This window comes from Rhinopithecus bieti, unplaced genomic scaffold, assembly GCF_001698545.2.
Source record: "Rhinopithecus bieti isolate Rb0 unplaced genomic scaffold, ASM169854v2 scaffold_17795, whole genome shotgun sequence".
Lineage (NCBI taxonomy): Eukaryota > Metazoa > Chordata > Mammalia > Primates > Cercopithecidae > Rhinopithecus > Rhinopithecus bieti.
In genome coordinates, this window is record NW_016808927.1 from 66,126 (window position 1) to 85,962 (window position 19,837).

Here is a 19,837-nt window from a genome sequence, read left to right on the forward strand (position 1 = left end):
TAGTAAAGAAAAAAAAAAAAACAGTGTACCCTATTCCTTTAAAAGCCAGGTTAAATTTAAAACCTATAGTTAATAATTGAAGGTCTTCTCCGTGTCCCTATAACACTCCAATACCACCTCATTGTCAGTTGAGGCCACTGACAACCCGTAGCCTTCCTATCAAAAATACTTAACCCAGTAACCCGCAATGGCTCAAATGCATTCAGTCAGTAGCAGCAACTGCTTTGTTAAAAGTAGAAAAATCACCTTTAGAGGAAACCTCATTGTGAGCACACCTCACCAGTTCAGAGCTATCCTAAGAAAAAAAAGCAAAAAGGTAGCTTACTAACTCAAAAATCTTAAAGTATGGGGCTATTCTGTTAGAAAAAGGTGATTTAACATTAACCACTGAAAATTCCCTTAACCCAGCAGATTTCCTAACAGGGGATTTAAATCTTAATTACTATACAAAGGACCAGACCTAGGAGGAACTCCCTTCAGGACGGGACAATAGATGGTTCCTCCTGGATGATTGAGGAAAAAACCACAATGGGTATTCAGTAATTGAGAGGGAGACGCTTATGGAAGCAGAGTTAGGAGAATTGCCTAATAATTGGTCTGTATAAGCTGTTTCCACTCAGCCAAGCCTTAAAGTACTTAACAGAATCAAAAAAACTTTCTCAATCCTGACTCAAAAGTTTACCTAAACCCTCTCTGAAACGAATTTGCATAAGAACTGTTGTTTATGGGAATGCATCTTGATGGGGCAGCTGGGTTGTTACAGAATACTCAGGAACCCAGCCCAGCTCTAGGACTCACCCCTGAACACAAAGGCAATGTTGGGCACGCTGGTAAAGGATCACTAGAATCCAGCAGCCTGGACCCCTTTCTTTGTGGTCAAGAAAGGTGGGAAAAGGAGTGCAGACTGCTACATCGGTGAGTGTAACTAATCCCATAAGCAGAGGTCCATGGGTGGTTACACACCCTGGAAAGGAATAAGCATTGGGACCGCAGAGGACGCAGCAAGACTAATGCTTATCGGAAAATGACTAGGGGTTCTGGCATCCCTATGTTCTTTTTTCACATGGGAAACGTTCCCCCCAAGGGAAAAATGCCCCTAAGATGCATTCTGGAGAATTTGGCCCAGTCAGAGTGCATGTACTTTTTTCCCTCCCAGACTTGAGGCAAATTAAAATAGACCTAGGTAAACTATCAGATAACCCTGATGGCTATATCGATGTTTTACAAGGGTTAGGACAATCCTTTGATCTGACATGGAGAGATGTAATGTTACTGCTAAATCAGACACTAACCCCAAATAAGAAAAGTGCTGCCAAAACTGCAGCCCGAGAGTTTGGCGATATCTGGTATCTCAGTAAGGTCAAGGACAGGATGACAACAGAGGAAAGAGAACAATTCCCTACAGGCCAGCAGGCAGTTCCCAGTGTAGACCCTCATTGGGATGCAGAATCAGAACATGGAGATTGGTGCCGCAGACATTTGCTAACTTGCATGCTAGAAGGACTAAGGAAAACTAGGAAGAAGACTATGAATTACTCAATTATGCCCACTATAACACAGGGAAAGAAAGAAAATCCTACTGCCTTTCTGGAGAGACTAAGGGAGGCACTGAGGAAGCATACCTCTCTGTCACCTGACTCTATTGAAGGCCAACTAATCTTAAAGGATAAGTTTATCAGTCAGTCAGTTGCAGACATTAGAAAAAAAACTTCAAAAGTCTGCCTTAGGCCCAGAGCAAAACTTAGAAACCCTATTGAACTTGGCAATCTTGGTTTTTTATAATAGAGATCAGGAGGAGCAGGTGGAACAGGACAAACAGGGATAAAAAGAAGGCCACCGCTTTAGTCATGGCCCTCAGGCAAGCTGACTTTGGAGACGCTGGAACAGGGAAAGGCTGGGCAAATCGAATGCCTAATAAGGCTTGCTTCCAGTGCGGTCCGCAAGGACACTTTAAAAAAGATTGTCCAAATAGAAATCAGCCGCCCCCTTGTCCATGCCCCTTACGTCAAGGGAATCACTGGAAGGCCCACTGCCCCAGGGGACGAAGGTCCTCTGAGTCAGAAGCCACTAACCAGATGATCCAGCAGCAGGACTGAGGGTGCCCAGGGCAAGTGTCAGCCCATGCCATCACCCTCACAGAGCCCCGGGTATGTTTGACCATTGAGGGCCAGGAGGTTAACTGTCTCCTGGACACTGGCGCGGACTTAGTTTTACTCTCCTGTCCCGGACAACTGTCTTCCAGATCTGTCACTATCCGAGGGGTCCTAGGACAGGCAGTCACTAGATACTTCTCCCAGGCACTAAGTTGTGACTGGGGAACTTTACTCTTTTCACATGCCTTTCTAATTATGCCTGAAAGCTCCACTCCTTTGTTAGGGAGAGACATTCTAGCAAAAATGGGCCATTATACACCTGAACATAGGAGAAAGAAAAAGGGTTAATATATATACAGACTCTAAGTATGCTTACCTAATCCTCCATGCCCACGCAGCAATATGGAGAGAAAGGGAATTCCTCACTTCCGAGGGAACACCTATCAAACATCAGGAAGCCATTAGGAGATTATTATTGGCTGTACAGAAACCTAAAGAGGTGGCAGTCGTACACTGCTGGGGTGATCAGAAAGGAAAGGAAAGGGAAATAGAAGGGAACCACCAAGCGTATATTGAAACCAAGAACAGCCACAAGGCAGGACCCTCCATTACAAATGCTTATAGAAGGACCCCTAGTATGGGGTAATCCCCTCCAGGAAACCAAGCCCCAGTATTCAGAAGAAGAAATAGAATGGGGAACCTCACGAGGACATAGTTCCATCCCCTCAGGATGGCTAACCATCAAAGAAGGAAAAATACTTTTACCAGCAGCTAACCAATGGAAATTACTTAAAACCCTTCACTAGACCTTTCACTTAGGCATTGATAGCACCCATCAGATGGCCAAATCATTATTTACTGGACCACGACTTTTCAAAACTATCAAGCAGATAGTCAGGGCCTGTGAAGTGTGCCAAAGAAATAATCCCCTGCACTTCAGGCCATACATTTAAATCCCTGTATCTTTAACCTCCTTGTGAAGTTTATGTCTTCCAGAATCGAAGCTGCAAAACTACAAATGATTCTTCAAATGGAGCCCCAGATGCAGTCCATGACTAAGATCTACCGCAGACCCCTGGACCGATCTGCTAGCCCATGCTCCAATGTTGATGACATCGAAGGCACCCCTCCCGAGGAAATCTCAACTGTATGACCCCTACTATGCCCCAATTCAGCAGGAACCAGTTAAGAGCGGTCGTTGGCCAACCTCCCCAACAGCACTTGGGTTTTCCTGTTGAGAAGGGGTAATGAGAGACAGGACTAGTTGGCTTTCCTAGGCCAACTAAGACTTCCTAAGCCTAGCTGGGGAGGGTGATCGCATCTACCTTTAAACATGTGGCTTGTAACTCAGCTCACACCTGACCAATCAGGTAGTAAGGAGGGCTCACTGAAATACAACTTAGGCTAAAAGCAGGAGATAAAGAAATAGTCAAATCATATATCTCCTGAGAGCACGGGGGGTGGAGACAATGATCAGGATATAAACCCAGGCATTCAAGCAGAGAGTGGCAACCCCCTTTGGGTCCCCTCCCGTACATGGAAGCTCTGTTTTCACTCTATTAAATCTTGCAACTGCACACTCTTCTGGTCTGTGTTTGTTACGACCGGAGCTGAGCTTTCGCTTGCCATCCACCACTGCTGTTTGCCACTGTCCCAGACCCACCATTGACTTCCACCCCTCTGGATCCGGCAGGGTGTCCGTTGCACTCCTGATTCAGCAAGGCGCCCATTGCTGCTCCCGATTGGGCTAAAGGCTCACCACTGTTCCTGCATGGCTAAGTGCCCAGGTTCGTCCTAGTTGATCTGAACACTAGTTGGTGGGTTCCACGATTCTCTTCTGTGACCCACAGCTTCTAATAGAGCTATAACACTCACCACATGGCCCAAGGTTCCATTCCTTGGAATCCATGAGGCCAAGAACCTCAGGTCAGAGAACAAAAGGCTTGCTGCCACTTGGGAGCGGCCCATCCCATCTTGTGAGCGGCCCACCACCATTTTGGGAGCTCTAAGAACAAAGACCTGCCTGTAATACTGGTTCCAATCCAAGATCTACCTGGTCTAATTTCAAGACAAAAATTCCTTCTCTGAAGGAGAATTGCCACTTGCTGAATAAGGCATTGATTTGCACCAAGAATTTGCAATCCTCCCTGGTGATTGTCCTGTCCTGGCTTGTCACAAACCCCTTTCAGTATCCTGAGTGGCCACAGACACTGAACACTGAGATCTATTGGGCATTAGAGTCAAATGGCAGAAGTGACCCAGCTACAGAGTCTTCCCCTGTTCTTGGCCCCACTTAATTCTGGCACACAAAGTCTCCAATTCTTCCATATCCTCTCCAACACCTATAAATGGGCTGAGAAAGTACAAACAAATGTAGTGTAGGCAATTTCTCCCCATCCCACCAAAGCAAAGAGGTTTATTAAATGCTATGCCTCTCNTTCCACCCCTCTGGATCCGGCAGGGTGTCCGTTGCACTCCTGATTCAGCAAGGCGCCCATTGCTGCTCCCGATTGGGCTAAAGGCTCACCACTGTTCCTGCATGGCTAAGTGCCCAGGTTCGTCCTAGTTGATCTGAACACTAGTTGGTGGGTTCCACGATTCTCTTCTGTGACCCACAGCTTCTAATAGAGCTATAACACTCACCACATGGCCCAAGGTTCCATTCCTTGGAATCCATGAGGCCAAGAACCTCAGGTCAGAGAACAAAAGGCTTGCTGCCACTTGGGAGCGGCCCATCCCATCTTGTGAGCGGCCCACCACCATTTTGGGAGCTCTAAGAACAAAGACCTGCCTGTAATACTGGTTCCAATCCAAGATCTACCTGGTCTAATTTCAAGACAAAATTCCTTCTCTGAAGGAGAATTGCCACTTGCTGAATAAGGCATTGATTTGCACCAAGAATTTGCAATCCTCCCTGGTGATTGTCCTGTCCTGGCTTGTCACAAACCCCTTTCAGTATCCTGAGTGGCCACAGACACTGAACACTGAGATCTATTGGGCATTAGAGTCAAATGGCAGAAGTGACCCAGCTACAGAGTCTTCCCCTGTTCTTGGCCCCACTTAATTCTGGCACACAAAGTCTCCAATTCTTCCATATCCTCTCCAACACCTATAAATGGGCTGAGAAAGTACAAACAAATGTAGTGTAGGCAATTTCTCCCCATCCCACCAAAGCAAAGAGGTTTATTAAATGCTATGCCTCTCTCTCAGTGTTAATGATGGCTGTGGGAAGGGTTAGGATAATGTTTACTAATTCATCATTCATATGAGAGGAGTAACCTGACAATCTCCAAACCATTAGATACCCAGAAACCTCACTGAGGTGTCAGGTACATGTTATTTTATACAATTTTTCTCCCATTCCCTGGCACTCTTGTGTCTTATCAGGGCATCTAGACTACTTTATATTTGGTATTCTCTGGGTCCTAGAAGAATACTATCAATATGTAGGCACACTGTGGTGTCCTATGGGATAATGGCTAAGTTCCCTGTGGACCAAATTGTGGCACTAAGCTACAGTCAATGTAACTCAGGGGTAAGACAGTGAAGATGCACCTAAAAAGCAAAAACAAATTGCCTCTAATGCCTTCTGCTTACTAGTATTGAGATAATATACATTAAATCAATATTTAATTTGGCAGACAGAATTCGGATTACCACATAACTATTCATTATAAACCATCCCCATTCTCTAAGGTCCATCTATTTTCACCACTAAGTGGTAGACACAAATTGACAGGTGTTTGAAATATCCATCCTTGCAACTTTCAACTCTTTAATGGTAGCTCCCATTTCTGAGGCTTTTCCAGGAATGTGGCATTGATTTTCTTTTTCGATTTTTTTTATTGTGGTAAAACACATTTACCATTTTAACTGTAAGTTCGGTGATATTAAATACATTCATAATGCTGTGCAAACACAACTATCCATCTCCAAAACTCTTTTCACCTTGCAAAACTGAAACCCTATACCCATTAAATAATAACTTCCCATTTCCTCCTCCTCTGAACCCTTGGCAACCACCATTCTACTTTGACTGACTTTGACTACTCTAAGTAGTTCATGTATGTGGAATAATAAAATATTTGTATTTTTGTGACTGTTGTATTTTACTTAGCATAATGTCCTTGAGGTTCATCCAGGTTGTAGCATATGTCAGAATTTCCATCTTTTTAAAGGCTCAGTAGTATTCCATTGTATGCATTTACTATATTTTGCTTATCCATTCATCCATCAATGGACAGTTGGGTTGCTTCCACATTTTAGCTATTGGAAATAACACTGCTATAAACATGAGTGCACAAATATCTCTTCAAGACCCTGCTTTCAATTATTCTGGGTATTACTCAGAAATGAAATGCTTGATCATATAGTAATTCAATGTTTAATTATTATAGGAACCATCATACTGTTTTCCACAGTGGCTTTATCATTTTACATTCCCAAAGATGGTACACAAAGGCTCCAATTTCTCCATATCCTCTCCAACACTTGTTATTTTCTGTTTTTGTAATAGTAGCCATCTTAATGGGTGTGAGGTAGTATTTCACGGTGATATTTCATGCATTTCTCTAATGATTACTGATGTTCAGTGTCTTCATGTGATTATTGGCCATCTGTATATCTGTTTTGTAGAAATATCTATTCAAGTCCTTTGTCTATTTTTTAATTGGGTTGTTTCGTTGTTTTTAGGAGTTATATACATACTCTAGATATTAATCCCTTACCAGACTTATAATTTGCAAATATTTTATCCCATTCTGTGAGCTGACTTTTTACTCTATGGACAGGTTTTTTTTTTTTTTTTTTTTTCTGAGATGGAGTCTTGCTCTTGTTGCCCAGGCTGGAGTGCAATGGCATGATCTTGGCTCACTGCAACCTCTGCCTCCCAGGTTCAAGTGATTCTCCTGCCTCAGCCTCCCAAGTAGCTGGGATTACAGGCACCTGCCACCAAGCTAGGCTAATTTTTGTATTTTTAATAAAGACAGGGTTTTGCCATGTTGGCCAGGCTGGTCTCGAACTCCTGACTTCATAATCTGCCTGTCTCAGCCTCCCAAAGTGCTGGGATTACAGGCATCAGCCACTGCGCCCGGCCTGGATAGTGTCTTCTGATGCACACAATTTTAAATTTTTCATGCAGCTCAATTTGTCTATTATTTCTTTTGTTGTCTGTGCCTTTGTTATCACATCCAAGAAATCACTGCCAAATCTAAAGTTGTAAAGTTTTTACCCTATATGTGCTTCTAAGAGTTGTACTCTTTTAGTTTTACCTTTAGGTATTTGATCCATTTTGAGCTAATTTTTGTATATGATATAATAACGAAGTTAACAACTTCTAGGATATTTCTAGGATATCTATTCTATTCCATTGGTCTACATGTCTATCTTTTTGCCATTACCACAATTTTGATTATTGTAGCTTTGCAGCAAGTTTTGTCATGAAGTATGAGTCCTCCAACTTTGTTCTTTTTCAAGATCATTATAGCTATTTGGGGTCCCTTGAGATTTCATAGGAACTTTAGGATACATTTTCCATTTGTGAAAACAAAAGCTTTTGGGATTTTGATGGGATTTTTTGGTGATTTTAATCTACAGATAATTGCATTGTATCTGTAGATTTCTGGGGGTAGTATTAACATCTTAACAATATTAAGCCTTCCAATCTATAAACATGGGATGAGTGTTTCCATTTACTTACAACATCTTTAACTACTTTCAGCAAAGTTTTTGTAGTTGTTTTTTTAAAATCCTAAAACTTCCAAGGCCATGTCTTTGCCACCTTGGTTAATTTCTATTTTTATTCTTTTTGAAACTATTATAAATGGAATTGTTTTCATAATTTCCTTTCCAGATTGCTCATTGTTAGCATATAGAAGTGCAAGTGATTACTGTATGTTGGCTTTGTATCCTGCTATTTTGCTGAATTCATTTATTAGTTCTAACAGTTTTTTGTGGAATCTTTAGGGTCTTCTACATATAGATCATACCACCTTTAAGCAGAGATAGTTTTATTTCTTCCTTTCCAACTTGGGTGTCTTTTATTCCTTTTCCATGACTAATTGCTCTGGCTAGAACTTCCAGGACTATGTTGAATAGAAGCGGTGAAAGTGAGCATTCTTTTCTTATTGCTGATCTTAGAGGAAAAGTTTTCAGTCTTTCAATGTTTGATGTAATATGGTGTTTGCTGTGGGTTTTTCACATATGGCTTTTATTGTGCTGAAGTAGTTTCCTTCTATTCCTAGTTTGTTGAGTGTTTTTTAATTCATGAAAGGATGCTGAATTTTGTCAAATGCTTTCTCTGCATTAACCAAGACGATCACATGGTTTTTTTCCTTCATTCTGTTAATGTGATTATTATGATTGATTTTCATATGTTGAACCATCCTTGCATTCCAAAAATAATTCCCCCTTTGTCAATTCTGTCATGGTGTATAATCCTTTTAATATGCTGCTGAATTTGATTTGCTAGTATTTTGTTGAGGATATTTGAATTAATGTTCACAAGGAATATTGTATGTAGATTTCTTTTCTCATAGTGTCTTTGTGTGGCTTTCCTAACGAGGGCAATGCTGCCTCATAGAATGAGTTAGGCAATGTTCCCATTTCTTCAACTTTCTGGAAATATTTGAGGACTGGTATTAGTTTTTCCTTAAATACTTGGCAGAATTAACCCATTAAACCAGAAGATTTGGGACTTTTTCTTTGTCAGGAGATTTTCAATTACAGATTCAATCTCCTTACTTGTTATAGTTCTATAGTTCTATATAGATTTTCTATTTCTTTGTGATTTTTGTCTTGGTAGGTTTTGTGTTTTGTGCATTGATTTTATCATTTGATAAGGAGACAGCCTCCAGCCTACCAAATAATTCTTACTCCATGGGCCAGAGTTCTAACATGAAGGTTGTGCCACATTCTATGTATTCCAAACAAGCATTCAAAATATGTGAAAGAGCCATTAGATGAGTTTGGGGGTCCACCAGACCAATGAGGCATATAAAATACAATTCTCACTTGTTTTATAAGGCTCTGTTCTGACAAGAACAGAGAACTGCTGTGGCTTTCCATAGGTGGCTAGAAATTATTGTGAATTCAGATGCAGTATCCAAAATAACTCTAAACATCTGTGTCTATTACCCTTTCTATAATGAATAGTTTTCCAGGTAAATGGCTGTAGGTGCTTTGGGGGATGCTAAAGGGAAGATTTATGTAACATATTTATAATATTATGAAAAGGTGCTATAGACTGAATGTTTGTGTTCCCACAAAATGTATATGTTGAAACCCCAACCCCAAGTGGGATGTATTAGGTGGGACCTTTGGGAGTTAATTGGGTTTAGATAGGTGATGAAGGTGGAGACCCCATGATGAGATTAATGTCCTCAAATAATAGTAGTAAAAACAAACAGGCTTCTCCTACTCTACTCTAAACACTCAATACTTCACTTCTGACATGAAATATATGGAGGTTTTTCCTCTACATACCAAGCAATTCTCCAGCAGATACCAACTGGGTATCCTATAATTCAGTAATGAAGTCTTGACACTATTCTACCTGGAGATAGTGTCAGATTTCACATGGTAAGGCTTCAGTCTCATGAGACTGACCCCGCTTCATATGTTAATGGAAAGTCCCAGGCTGTGACCTGTGCTTCTGACTGCCAGCTATAAATCAGGATTCCTATGACCCCCTCCTCAGGTTCAATAATTTGCCAGGATGGCTGACAGAAATCAAATAAATAGTTTACTTATGTTTTCCCATTTATTATAAAGGATACAACTCAGCAACAGCCAAATAGAAGAGATGCAAAGGACTGGATATAGGCATAAGCTTCCATGCCCTCTCCAGATGTGCCATCCTCCAGGCACTTACAGGTGTTCAGCAATCCAGAATCTCTCTGAACTCTGTCCTTTGGGGTTTTTATGTAGGCTTCATTACATAGGAATGATTGAGTAAATCATTGTCCATTGGTGACCAACTCAACCTTCAACCCCTCTCCCTTTTCTGGAGGTCAGGGGGTGGGGCTGACAGTTCCCACTCTTCAATGATATAATTGGTCCCCTGGCAACCAACACCCAGTCTGAGGCTATCGAGAGCCCCAAACAACCAGTCATCTTATTAGCATACAAAAAGACACATATTACTTCAGAGATTCCAAGGGTTTTAGGAGCTTTATGCCAGGAAGGGGAAAAGTGGACTGAGTATGTATTTTTAATTTTGTCACAGTCCTTATAAGAAGAGAAAAAGACTAGAGCTCGCTCTCTCTGCCAGGTGAGGATGCAGCAAGAAAGTGTCCCTCTGTAAGCCAAGAGAGGGCCCACATCAAGAACTGAATTGGCCAGCACCTTTGTTACTAGAAAAAGATCCCAATCCAGACCCCAAGAAATGGTTTTTGGCTCTCACACAAGAAAGAATTCAGGGTGAGTCCACAGAGTAAAGTGAAAGTGAGTTTCTCAGAGAAGGAAGAAACAAAACAAAAGAATGGCTACTTCATAGGCAGAGCAACCCAAGGGCTGCTGGTTGGTTATTTTTATGGTTTTTATTGATTATATGGTAAACAAGGGGTGAATTATTCATGAGTTTTCCAAAAGAGGGGTGGGCAATTCCCAGAACTAAGGGTTTCTCCCCTTTTTAAACAATATAGGGTAACTTCCAGACATTGCCATAGCATTTGTAAACTGTGATGGTGCTAGTGGGAGTGTCTTTTAACATGCTAATGCATTATAATTAGCATATAATGAGCAGTGAGGACCACCAGAGGTCACTTTCATTACTATTTTAGTTTTGGCAGGTTTTGGCTGGCTTCTTCACTGCATTCTGTTTTGTCAGCAGGGTCTCTGCGACCTGTATCTTGTGCTGACCTCCTCTCTCATCCTGTGATAAGAATTCCCAGGAATGCAGCCCAGCAGTTCTCAGCCTCATTTTACCCAGCCCCCATTCAAGAGTCACTCGGATTTGAACTCCTCTGACACATTTCCCCCTCTCCCTTTTATAAGGGAACCTTTAATTTTAAGGGTTGCAGAGGGATGAAGATCCATATTTTGTAGCTTCTTCAAGCTGAATAGGGGTGGTAGTACTTCTTCCTATTAGGTCTCTTGTATTCAGAGTAGGGAGGAATTCAGTCAGAAAGCATCAGTATGGAGAAAGGTATTCATAACTCTGAATCCCAACAAAATATGATATTTGGAAGCTTAATAAGTGTTCAATTTAAGAAAACATTGACTAAGGTTATCCTGCATTCTTATACAAAGAGTAAAGCAGTAATATAAGTCAATAAGAAGGCTTTTCATGAACTGGAAAATTGTTGGAACCAAGCTGATATAAAGTTGCTAGCCAATTCTAATATATGCCCAGAATAAGAATACTGATCCAGATTTTTTTTTTTTTTTTGAGGCGGAGTCTCGCTCTGTCGCCCAGACTGGAGTGCAGTGGCTCAATCTCGGCTCACTGCAAGCTCCGCCTCCCGGGTTCACGCCATTCTCCTGCCTCAGCCTCCTGAGTAGCTGGGACTACAGGCGCCCGCCATCTCGCCCGGCTAGTTTTTTTTGTATTTTTAGTAGAGACGGGGTTTCACCATGTTAGCCAGGATGGTCTCGATCTCCTGACCTCGTGATCCGCCCGTCTCGGCCTCCCAAAGTGCTGGGATTACAGGCTTGAGCCACCGCGCCCGGCCCTGATCCAGATTTTACATTACCCATCCTTCTTGTTTCCTCTGAGCAGCAGCCAGAAATCACTGATTGATTCACAGGAATAAGCAGGGTCAGTCTTAATTGCAAAAAAACCTCAAAAACAACAGATGAAACTAGAATCTAATAAGAAGTGTATCATAGTTTTGAAACATAGTTTTCTCTATCTAGTCCCCATTTTATTTTAAAAAATCATGGCAAGACTGATTCGTTTGCAAAATAAGTTTTAGTCTTATACTTGGGCTGATTATTTGTATAAAGAACAGCAAGAATAATTATTTGCCATATATGCTCCTTTTAAATTGACTTTGGTGGAGCTTTGTTCCATTAAAAAAGAAAAAAAAGGGAAATCTCCAATCAGACTTTTTAAAGCCATGAGCACAACCATGGGTTTGTGTCTGCAAGTACCCACATGAGTTGGGTAAATTCTCCTTCTCTGGAGGTACCAAAATAACTTGGGGGCTGCTAAGCCTGTCAGAAAGTGACATTCTTTACTCACTACAGGTCAGGAAACTTGTACAGGGATTTCATATGCAAAGTATGAGACCAGTTTTCCCAAGGGGCTTTTACTGGCTCTGTAAGCCAACTTTGAATCCTTAAAGCAGTACGTTTGTATCTGAAAGCATGCCACTCCAGTCAAAGCCTTTTAAAATAACCAGTGTCTCCAATTGTGTCCTGTTATAAAAGAAAACAGATTCTTACAGTCCTTATGTAAAAAACTACATTGTCATACACTGAAGATTTTATTTATTTATTTATTTATTTTTGAGACGGAGTCTAGCTCTGTCGCCCAGGCTGGAGTGCAGTGGCACAATCTCCGCTCACTGCAAGCTCCGCCTCCCGAGTTTACACCATTCTCCTGCCTCAGCCTCCCGAGTAGCTGGGACTGCAGGCGCCCGCCACCTCGCCCGGCTAGTTTTTTGTATTTTTTAGTAGAGACGGGGTTTCACCGTGTAGACCAGGATGGTCCCGATCTCCTGACCTCGTGATCCACCCGTCTCGGCCTCCCAAAGTGCTGGGATTACAGGCTTGAGCCACCGCGCCCGGCCCACTGAAGATTTTAACATGAAGTTTATCTTGTCTAACTTAAAACAACATTTTAACCCTCTCAACTAGGCAAAACAACAATGACAACAACCCACGTTCCTATGCCTTACTATAATCTTTCACCAAAAACACGTTTTAATTTCCTGACACACCTTGCATGTAAAACTATTTCTCTAGTAGTCTTAATTATATATGTTACAATGTTTACTCTTAGCAACTTTTATTTTTGGTAAGAAACCTGTTAAGTAAGCAATTTTCATGATGTAAAAGGTGTGGAGCCCAGGACACCAGACAGAAGTGCAGAAAAAATCTGACTCTTTCCATCCCATAGTTTGCATGGCCAACTCCACATGTCCCTAGGCCTTAGCTAGAATTTAATGGGTCCAAGCAGGAAGTTAAACAATTATCAAAAGTCAAAGAAGTCGTTTACGTAGCTTAGTAAACACAGTATATGACCTGCCTAATCTAGACCAAATATCTAAATTTTGAAGACATTTTAATTTTACCAATAATTTTTAAAACTCTTTATTTCCTAAAGATTACTAAAGGCACGTGAACTAAAAGGCATCAAATTTTCTATTTTTCTAACAAGATATTTGATTTAAGTGCTTATTATTTTAAGCCAATTAATCAGAGGTCTTTCATATTTTTAATAGTAAAACATCACACACAACACATAAATACATAGACCGACAGACATAAGCAGACCTGGTATTGTTTCAAAGCTTTTCTTTCCTATTTTCATGCTGAATTCTGGGTCCCCAAAAAGAGGGAAGTGCTACAGGACCAGAAAGCGCAATGCTTTTAGTATGCATTTTACTTCCAAGCCATTCCCCTGAAGCTGGTGGGCAACCCAAAGCCAAGCAGCCTATCTCCTATAGCACTTTTACCTCTCTGGGGCTGGGGGTGGGGGGAAAGGTTTTCATACTTTCCAGGCGGCCAAAAGTATGCTTCTCAGATCCAAACATGCAAAGAGCCAAGTATCCCCCCATAACTGCCATTATCCATCTCTAAAAGTATATTTTCTACCTAGCTATTACACACCAAAACTAAAAGCTCTCTCATAGTGCAAAGTAATTTCTGATACCCCCAAAAGTAAAAAAAAAAATGCTAGGTAGCACAATGCAAAACAGAACAGAGCTTTAGATTTTGAGAAGCATCTATCCACTTTCAATTTCTGGGGTTCCAAGAGGAAACTAGAGGCTTTTCCAAAAACAGGGACTGTGGCACCTCCTCTGTTTTTCCCAAGGAGTCCCAGGCTGTTAGAAATTACCTTAGTTCCCTTCATATGAGCATCAAGAGTGGCAAGACGACAAAATGGAGAAAATAATTCAGTGTACTCAGAAAAAAAAAAACAAAACCCTTTTTTCAGAAAACAAGATCCAAGAAAAGAAGAAAACATAAATGCCTCTTAAATATATGTGTAGCTTGGGTATCTGTTTTTAATTAAGCTGACTTTTAACCAAATCTCTTATTCCCAGACTCCATCCAGGACAAAGAGTCAATATTTCTGGCTTTTCAATTTTACTAAAGGTAACCTCTGAGGTGAAACCAATAAACCTAACTAAGGTATTTAAGTTATACCATAAGTTATGACTTAACTATGGTATACAAGATATTTTGTAAGAAGTGGTAAGCAGTTTTTACAAGATCTAGAATCTCCAAAGGTAGCTCAGAGAAAAGAAAATTCAAGATAGGAAGTTAGAAGTTGTTCACACATGGGAAAATAATCAATAAATGACAAAAATCACACACATAGGCCGGGCACGGTGGCTCATGCCTGTAATCCCAACACTTTGGTAGGCGGAGGCGGGCGGATCACCTGAGGTCGGGAGTTCAAGATCAGCCTGATCCCATCTCTGCTAAAAATACAAAATTAGCTGGGCGTGGTGGCACATGGCTGTAATTCCAGCTACTTGGGAGGCTGAGGCAGGAGAATCACTTGAACCCAGGAGGCGGAGGTTGCAGTGAGTCAAGATCGCTCCATTGCACTACAGCCTGGGCAACAAAAGTGAAACTCACTCTCAAAAAAAAAAAGAAAAGAAAAGAAAAGAAAAAAAGAAAAAAAAGTCACACATGTATCAAACCAGAAACGACTCATTCCCTAAGCTGGGATTTGAACCTGGGATACCACTGTGAAAAGACAAAGCCTTAGCTACTGAGCTACAGCATTAGATTGTTTCTAGTGTTCTTTCCAGAAGGAGCCTAGAGCAGCCAATCTTGAGCTTGCAAAGGTTTTTTACTGTTCAAGATAATTTTTAGGGCTAACTATGACATAAACCCCCCAAATCTCATCCTCCAGTTGGTGGAAGTCAAAAGAAAGTACTTCCACATAGTCACAAGGTCAAGCTCCCAAGGACATAAAACAAAACCAGAGGAAAATCTCATCCAGTTTTTGTTTCAGGGACCTGCAGCAAATCTGTAACTGACCAGTTTGCTAGGTTGGCTTGAACGGTGGGCTTCGGCCCTACACCCACCTTTTATCCTTTGGATCCCTTTTTATGATAGAACAACACAGACAAATTCATAGCACAAAGTACACCAGATTTGCTACAGCCTAAGAATAGCTTCACAAACCCTTTTTCCCATTAATCAAAACCTTGCAGAGGAGACAGTGACTTTTATCATTCATTCAACTGGTTTACATAGAAAGAGAGAGTCCAGAAGTCTGATTGGTAAGAAATTCTTGCCCTATTGCCAGCATGCTAGATTTCCGGGTTCCCTTTCTCTAAGTGGCTTTGATGGACTTGCTTGTTGCACCATGGCTATGGGGGTTAAGCCACATTACAAAGGAACCATAGGCAAAAAGCCTCTCAATTTTGTAAGACGCCTCCCAACTGGCTGGATAGGGAAACCAAATGAACATTTTCCTTTCCAGTTGCAGCAAAATACGTGTGAAAAAACACAGACACTAGCCACCCTGCTCAGTCCCCAAAATCAACCTAGCAAGGCTCAAACTTGCCCCCGTTGGTCCATGTTGTCTTTGATCCACTCAAAGTGGAGTAGAATGATCTCTAACTAGGAGTTTCAACATGTGGTCTCTGGGCAAGATGGAACAGCAGACAGTCGCTCTGAGAGAAAGAAAAGATAGAAAAGGGAAAGGCAAGACAGAGAGAGGGAGGAAAGGGAAAGGAAGAAAGTGCTGCTTGCAGTGAGGCAGAGGAGGTGAGGAGCTCAGGAAGGCTAGAGAAAGACCCACTCATTGCAGCTATACTGAATCAAAAGTTCAGGAAGCTGCTTATCAGTCATGAAGGAATCTTTTCCAGTAGTTCCATCAGCTCTCAAGTTTCCCCCTTTCAGGAGAAAAAAGCTCCCCGTGCCTCATGATCCTGCATATGCTCAGTCCTGTCACCCACAGCTGTTAGCAAAGAGTGCAAGGTGAATTAATCCAAAGAGAATAGCAATTAACATCCTGTAGAACCAAATCCATCCTTTATTTTTGAGATAGGGTCTCACTCTGTCACCCAGGATGGAGTGCAAGTGGTGCAACTACATCTCACTGCATCCTCAACTTCTCAGGCTCAGATAATTCTCCTACCTCAGCCTCGCAAGTAGCTGGGACCACAGGCATGCACCACCACACCTGGCTAACTTTTTTTTTTTTTTTTTGGTAGAGATGGGGTTTCACCATCTTTCCCAGGCTAGTCTCAAACTCCTGGTCTCAAGAAATCTGCCTACCTCACCTTCCCAAAGTGCTGGTATTACAGATATGAGCCACCATGCTCAGCCTGAATTCATTTTTAACCAAGAGGGGCCTTACCAAGGGGGACCATACAGGGTATCTTCCAACATTGCCATGGCATTTGTAAACTGTCATGGTGCTGGTGGGAGTGTCTTTTAGCATGCTAATGCATGATTAACATATAGTGAACAGTGAGGACCACCAAAGGTCACTTTCATCGTCATTTTGGTTTTGGTGGGTTTTGGCCAGCTTCTTGACTACATCCTGTTCTATCAGCAGGGTCCTTATGACCTATTATCTTGTGTCAACCTCCTATCTCATCTTGTGACTAAGAATGCCCAGCCTCCTGGGATTGTAGCTCAGCAGGTCTCAGTCTCTTTTTACCTAGCCTGTATTCAAGATGGAGTCACTCTGGTTTGAATGCCTCTGACACCTTGATCTTAAACTTCCCAGCCATCACAACTGTAAGGAATAAAGTCCTATCATTTAAGCCACTCAATCTATGGGATTTTTGTTACAGCAGTCTGAAGTAAGACACAAGGACTCCCTCGAGTTTACCCAAGATCCTCTTTATTCCAGGAAAATTGAGTCTAGGAATGAACTCAGTTTACACAATTTGGTCAGAGGCAAAGATTTTCCACTTTGTTGGCTCTTGTCTAACCTCTATTCACCATACCTGGGATTAACTACAAGTAGGATTCTAGTGGCAGGACCAGGACAAGGGGGACCCCAGGTAACCATGCAGGTTCCCCCTTTTTTCTTTTTTCATTTCTAAGGACTTGTTGACCTAGAGAAATAAGCTGAGTCACAAAATATAATATTAAGTTTACTTGAGCCAAAGTAAGCACAGCTGTCCAGGAAATGCTTCCAAGTTGCCTTGGGATATGCTCTATTTTTTGTAATAAACAGGGGTTTGTTTTTGTTTTTTTTTGTTTTTTGAGACGGGGTTTCGTTCTTTTGCCCAGGCTGGAGTACAATGGCGTGATCTCAGCTCACCACAACCTCTACCTCCAGGTCCAAGCGATTCTGCTGCCTCAGCCTTTTGAGTAGCTGGGATGACAGGCATATGCCACCACACCTGGATAATTTTGTATTTTAGTTGAGACGGGGTTTCTCCATGTTGGTCAGGCTGGTCTCGAACTCACGACCTCAGGTGATCCACCCGCCTCGGCCTCCCGAAGTACTGGATTACAGGCGTGAGCTACCGAACAAGCAGGTTTTTAAAGGTGAAGGGAATAAGGAGTGGACTGATAGAAAAATTGTTTGACAGGAATTCTCATCGGTTTACAGAAATAACATTGATAAGTGATTGGCTATACATTGTTGAACTATTGGGTATGAGTTAGGGTGTCCAGCCTATGGCATTGTTAGGTTAACTTATGGCTGGTTCACATCAGTCAGTCTAGAACCCACATAGTAAGTGGCTTCAAGTGCTGGCATTACAAGCATGAGCCACCGCACCTAGACAATGCAAGCTTTTTTAAAATAGCAACATTCATCCATTTATGAGGGCAGAGGCCTCATGACCTGAACACCTCCCATTAGGCCCCACCTCCCACACTGTTGCATTGGGGATTAAGTTTCCAGTACATGAATTTTGGGAGACACATGCAGACCATTGCAAATACCAAGAGATATACCTGCCCTACTCCACAGTGCTTCATGCTGTTCTATAGCAACTTAGTACACCAAAACCAAAGTGCCCCACATGGGCACTTCATTCCAAGTGACTCATGTGATATTCAGATATTTTGTTACTGTGTAACAATGACTGCCAGGTTCTAATTCCTGAATAGCCAGATGCTCACTGCTTTGGGTCCCAATAAAAGCACGTATCCAGTACCATATTTTTCTTACTTTCTTCACCCCACTCCTAGTACTAGTTTTCATACTCTCAGCATTCTGTCTCAAAAATAGAAACTGGCAAGGGCTACTTGAATCAAATAAGGCAGTTACTGGCAGGATGTCAGAAAAAACCTTACAGCACTAAAGGAAACCTAGAGATCTACACTCAGAAAATGGCTAGGACTAAAAGGCAGCCAAAGTGGTCTGAATAATTTACCCCCACACAACATCCTGGTTAGGGAGCTGATAATACCCCCACTGAAAGCTGGCTGCAGCCACCAGCCCCGCTGCCAATGACAGCTCCGCATTCCCTGGAGTGCATTCCAAACTCTTCCTGCTTCCATGTACCTCATTCCACATTCCAAGTCTCACATGTACATGTGACTGGGCAGGCTTAGGGCACTTCTAGGGCCTACGGGAAGAAAAAATCTGGTACTTTTGGCTTTTGTAGTGTAGTTAGGTCCTGGTTTCTACTCAGAGTTGCATATAGATTTGGATTTCCCTCAAACATAGAAAAGAATTTCATATGTTGGGGGTGTAAAAAAGACAACTACAAATACCTTCCACAAGCAATGTAAGTGGGACTGAGTCTATGCCAGAATAAAAAATCGTGAAAATTGCTTCAGGCTGCCAGAGCCTGGGGTGGTTTTCTGGTAAAGGCCTCATCTGGTTCTTGTCTCTCTCTTTGCAGGAAGATGCAGTCTAGCTAGAATGCTAACTCAAATCCTGAGTAAGAATGACAGCAAGTCCACACAGTGGAATAATATTCAGCAATAATAAGAAATGAATTACCAAGCCACAAAAAGACATAGAAAGACCTTAAATGCTTATTGTTAAGTGAAAGAAGCCAATCCCAAAAGGCCACAGTGTATGATTCCAACTGTAAACACTCTGGAAAAGGCAAAAGACAGAGATAGTGAAAAGGTCAGTGGTTGCCGGGGGTTTGTGGGGAGGGAGGGATGAACAGGCAAGGCATTGGGGTGGGGGGGGTTTCAGGACAGGGAAGCACTTCTGTATGATACTGTAATAGTGGATACAAAGACATTATGCATGTGTCAAAACCCATAAAACTGTGCAGTGCAAAGAGTGAACCCTGATGTGAACTATAGATGTCAGGTAATGATAATGTATCAATATTCGTTCCTTAATTTTAACAAATGTACCACACTAATCCAAGATGTTAATGAAGGGGAAATGGGTGGGAGGGAACTGTCTGTACTTTATGCTTTCTGTACTTTCTGTACCTTTTTCTGTAAACCTAAAACTGCTCTGAAAAATAAAATCTTAATTTAAAAAAATGACAGCAGATTGGGGCTACCTGGATTATGAATCAAAGACCATGTGATCTGTGTTCAAATGACTGATCTATGAGCCATTGTTCTCTAACAACCACCTTTTCACCCAGTAGTGATATCCAGAGCTCTCACACAGTAAGTCACCGACATTTTCGTGGTCTTCCATGAAACCTAGGAGGTCTCCATGGCAG